We start from the raw sequence: 6,432 nt of genomic DNA, 5'->3' as shown, positions 1-6,432 counted from the left end.
ATAAAAATAAATTAAAATAAATAAATTAAAATAAATAAAATAAGATAAATAAAATAAATAAATTATTAAACTAAAAGAAATAAATTAAAATAAATAAAATAAATTAAATAAACTAAATTTAATAAAATAAATTAAATGAAATAAGTTAAAATAAATAAAACTAGATAAATAAAATAAAATAAAGCATTAGTATTAAATAAATCAAATAAAGTAAATAAGAAATAAATAAAATAAATAAATTAAATAAATGACACAAATTATTTACTTTAAATAAAATAAATAAATGAAATAGAAGAAATAAATAAAATAAATAAATGAATAAATTAAAATAAATAAATCAAAAGAAATAAATTAAAATTAATAAAATAAAATGAATTAAACAAATTAATTAATTAAAATAAATAAATTAAAATAAATTAGAATAAATAAATTAAAATATGTAAAATAAAATAAATAAAAAATAAAATAATTAAAATTAATTAAATAAGCTAAATTAAATACAGTAAATAAAATAAAATAAGTTAAAATAAATAAAACTAAATAAATAAAATGAATAAAACTAAATAAATAAAATAAATAAAATAAAATAAATAAGTAAAATTAAATAAATAAATATAATAAATAAATAAATAACTAAATAAATTAATTAATAAAAATATATTATATAATTAAATAATTTAAATAAATGAATGAAATAAAATAAATAAATTAAATAGATAAATAAATAAAATAGAGTAATTAAATGAAATAAAATAAAATTAATTTAAAGAAGGATTAAAATAAAATAAAATAAAATAAAATAAATTAAATTGAATTTAATTAAAGAAATGAAACAAAATAACATAAAATAAATTAAATAAAATGAATAAATAAATAAATAAAATTAAATAAATAAATAAAATAGAAATGAATAAATAAATAAAATTAAATACAATTAAATAAATGAATAAATAAAAAATAAATAAATATAAAAAATATATATAAAATTAAAATAAATAATATTGACAAATAAAATAAATAAAATAAAATGAATAAAATAAATAAATGATATAAAAAATAAAATTATATTAAATTAAACAAATAAAATGAAATAAAATTAATGAATAAAATTAATGAAATAAATAAATAAATTAAAATATATAAATTAAAATAAATCAAATAAAATAAATAAAATAAATAAATTAATTAAAATAAATAAGATAAAATAAATGAAAATCATAAATGAAATTAATTAAATAAATTAAATAAAATAAAGAAATAAAACTAAATAAATAAATAAAATTAATTATATTAAAGAAATAAACTAAATTAAAATAAATAAAATAAATTAAATAAATTAAATAAAATAAATCAATAAATAAATAAAATAAAATAAAAGAAATAAAATAAATAAAATATAAAATAAATAAATAAACAAATAAATGAATAAAATTAAATTAAGTATAATAAAGTAAAATAAAATAAAATAAATTAAATAAATAAATTAAATTATTACATTAAAATAAATAAATTAAAATAAATAAGTAAAATAAATAAATAAATAAATAAATTAATTGAAATAATTAAATAAAAAAATTAAAATAACTGAAATGAAAGGAATCAAATAAATAAAATAAACTAAATTACATAAAATAAATTTAAATAAATAAATAAAATAAAATAAATAAATAAACGAAATAAAATAAATAAATAAATTAAAATAAATCAATTAAACAAAAATAAATAAAATAAAATAGAAATGAATAAATAAATAAAATACAATACAATTAAATAAATAAAATAAATAAATAAATGAATAAATACAGAAATAAATAAATATAAAAATATAGATAAATTAAAATAAATAAAATTGAATAAATAAAATAAATAAAATAAAATAAATAAATAAACGAAATAAAAAATATAAATAAATTAATATAAATCAGTTAAACAAAAATAAATAAAATAAAATAGAAATGAATAAATAAATAAAATACAATACAATTAAATAAAATAAATAAATAAATAAATGAATAAATAAAGAAATAAATAAATATAAAAATATAAAAAATTAAAATAAATAAAATTGAATAAATAAAATAAATAAAATAAAATAAATAAAATAAAATAAATAAAATAAGATAAAGCAATAAATAAATAAAATAAAATAAATAAAATAAATAAATAAAATAAAAAATAAAATAAAATTAATAAATAAATAAATAAAATTAAATTAAATTAAAGAAATAAAATAAAATGAAATAAATAAATAAAATTAAATTAAATTAAAGAAATAAAATAAATTAAATAAATTACATAATTAAATTAAATAAATGAATAAATTAAAATAAATAAAATAAAATAAATAAGATAAATAAATAAATTAAAATAGATAAGATAAAATAAATGAAATTAATTAAATAAACTAAATAAAATAATATAAATAAAATTAATTAAATAAAATTAATTAAATAAATAAAATTAAATGAATAAATAAAATAGAATAAATAAATATATAAAATAAAATAAATAAATAAAATTAATTAAATTAAAGAAATAAACTAAATTAAAATAAATGAAATAAATAAAATAGAATAAATTAAATAAGATAAATCAATAAATAAAATAAAATAAATAAAAAAATAAAATAAATAAATAAACAAATAAATAAATGAATAAATAAATAAAATAAAATTAAAGAAATGATATAAAATAAAATAAAATAAATAAATAAAATAAAATAAAATAAAATTAAATAAAGTAAAATAAAATAAAATAAATTAAATAAATAAATAAAATAAATAAATTAAAATAAATATAATAAAATAAATAAGTAAATTAGTTAATTAAAATAAATAAATTAAAATAAATTACAATAACTGAAATGAAATAAATGAAATATATTGAATAAACTAAATAACATAAAATAAGTTAAAATAAATAAACGAAAATAAATAAATAAAATAAAATATATAAATAAATTAAATAAATAAATAAAATAAAATAAATAAATAAAATAAATAAATTAAATAAATTATATAAAACAAAATAAATAAAAAATTAAATAAATAGAATAAATAAATTCAACAATAAAATTAAATAAATAAATAACTAGATAAATAAAATAAAATAAAATAAATAAATAAAATACAATAAAATAAATAAATAAAATTAAATAAATACATTAAATAAAATAGATTACATAAAATGAATAAAATAAAATAAATTAGATAAAATAAATAAAGAAAATAAAATTGAATTAAAGAAATAAAATAAAATAAATAAATAAAATAGATAAATAAATAAATAAAATGAATAAATAAAATAAATAGATAAATAAATAAAATATATAAAAAAAATAAATAATATAAATAAATAAAATGAAGTAAATTAAATAAATTGAATTAAATAAATAAAATGAAGTAAATTAAATAAATTGAATTAAATAAATAAAATAAATAAAATAAATAAATTAAACAAATAAAATAAAAAAAATTAAATTAAATTAAATTAAATAATTTAAATAAATAAAATAAATTAAATAAATGAAATAAATTAAATAAATTGAAAAATTAAATAAAGGAAATAACTCAAATAAATACATAAACTAAATAAATAAAAAAATAAAAAATTAAAATAAACAAATGAAAATAAATAAAATAAATAAAATAAAATTAAATAAATAAATAAAACAAAATAAAATAAAATATATAAGTAAAATAAAATAAATAAATAAACGAAATAAAATAAATAAATAAATAAAAATAAATCAATTAAACAAAAATAAATAAAATAAAATAGAAATGAATAAATAAATAAAATACAATACAATTAAATAAATAAAATAAATAAATAAATGAATAAATAAAGAAATAAATAAATATAAAAAATATAAATAAATTAAAATAAATAAAATTGAATAAATAAAATAAATAAAATAAAATAAATAAAATAAGATAAACCAATAAATAAATAAAATAAAATAAATAAAATAAATAAATTAAATAAAAAATAAAAAATAAAAATAAATAAATTAAATTAAATTAAAATAAAGAAATAAAATAAAATAAAATAAAATGAATAAATAAAATTAAATTAAATTAAAGAAATAAAATAAATTAAATAAATTCCATAAATAAATTAAATAAATAAATAAATTAAAATAAATAAAATAAAATAAATAAGATAAATAAATAAATTAAAATAGATAAGATAAAATAAATAAAAAATGAAATAAATATAATAAATTAAGTAAACTAAATAAAATAATATAAATAAAACTAATTAAATAAAATAATTAAAATAAATAAAATTAAATAAATAAATAAAATAGGATAAATAAATATATAAAATAAAAAAAATAAATAAAATTAATTAAATTAAAGAAATAAACTAAATTAAAATAAATAAATTAGAATAAATTAAATAAGATAAATCAATAAATAATATAAAATAAAATAAATAAAAAAATAAAATAAATAAATGAATAAATAAATAAAATTAAATTAAAGAAATGATATAAAATAAAGTAAAATAAAATAAATAAATAAAATTAAATTAAATTAAATAAAGTAAAATAAAATAAAATAAATTAAATAATAAAATAAAATAAATAAATAAATTAAAATAAATAAATTAAAATAAATAAAATAAAATAAATAAAATAAAATAAATAAAATAAATAAATGAACCAATTAATTAAAATAAATAAATTAAAATAAATTAAAATAACTGAAATGAAATAAATGAAATATATTGAATAAACTAAATTACATAAAATAAGTTAAAATAAATAAACGAAAATAAATAAATAAAATAAAATATATAAATAAATTAAATAAATAAATAAAATAAAATAAATAAATTATATAAATGATATAAATTAAATAATTTAAATAAAATAAATAAATGAAATAAAATAAATAAATTAAATAGAATATATAAATAAAATAGAACAAATAAATGAAATAAAATAAACAAAATAAATAAATTGAATGAAATAAATAAAATAAATGAACTAAAATAAATAAATTGAATTAAATTAAATTAAAGAAATAAAATGAAATAAAATAAATCAATAAAATTAAAAAAATAAATAAAATAGAGTAAATAAGTAAATAAATAAAATAAATTAATGAAATAAATTATATAAATTATTTAATTTAAATAAAATAAATAAATGAATTAAAATTAAATAAAATAAAATAAATAAATGAATAAATTAAAATAAATAAATTAAAATAAATAAAATAAAATAAATTAAATTAATTAAAAAAATAAATAAATAAAAATAAGTTAAAATAAATAAATTAAAATAAATAAAATACATAAAATAAATAAATGAAATAAATAAATAAATTGAATAGAATAAATTAAAATAAATAAAATAAAATATATAAAAAATAAAATAAATTAAATAAGCTAAATTAAATAAATAAATATAATAAAATAAGTTAAAATAAATAAAACTAAATAAATAAAATTAAATAAATAAGAAAAATTAAGCAAATAAATAAAATAAATAAATAAATAAATTAATTAAATTATATAGTCAAATAATTTAAATGAATAAATAAAATAAAATAAATAAATTAAATAGAATAAATAAATAAAATAGTGTAAATAAATGAAATAAAATAAATAAAATAAAATAAATAAATTAATAAACTTAAGAAATAAATTAAAATAAATAAAATGAATTAAATAAATTAAATAAACTAAATTCAATAAAATAAATTAAATGAAATACGTTAAAATGAATAAAACTAGATAAATAAAATAATATAAATCAATAATATTAAATAAATAAAATGAATAATATAAATTATTTAATTTAAATGAAATAAATAAATGAAATAGAAGAAATAATATAAATTAAATAAATTAAATGAATAAATTAATTAAAATAAATAAATTATAATAAATAAAAGAAAATCAATAAAATAAATAAATGAAATAAATAAATAAATAAATTAGAATAAATAAATAAATAAATTAGAATAAATAAATAAAAATAAATAAAATAAAATAAATAAATAAAATAAATAAATTAAATAAATTAAATAGAATAAATAAATAAAATAGAATAAATAAATGAATAAATAAAGAAATAAATAAATATAAAAATATAAATAAATTAAAATAAATAAAATTGAATAAATAAAATAAATAAAATAAAATAAATAAAATAAAATAAATAAAATAAGATAAAGCAATAAATAAATAAAATAAAATAAATAAAATAAATAAAATAAAAAATAAAATAAAATAAATAAATAAATAAATAAAATTAAATTAAATTAAAGAAATAAAACAAAATTAAATAAATAAATAAAATTAAATTAAATTAAAGAAATAAAATAAATTAAATAAATTACATAATTAAATTAAATAAATGAATAAATTAAAATAAATAAAATAAAATAAATAAGATAAATAAATAAATTAAAATAG

This window comes from Periplaneta americana, chromosome 8, assembly GCF_040183065.1.
Source record: "Periplaneta americana isolate PAMFEO1 chromosome 8, P.americana_PAMFEO1_priV1, whole genome shotgun sequence".
Classification (NCBI taxonomy): domain Eukaryota; kingdom Metazoa; phylum Arthropoda; class Insecta; order Blattodea; family Blattidae; genus Periplaneta; species Periplaneta americana.
Note: the sequence above shows the minus strand (reverse complement) of the source record.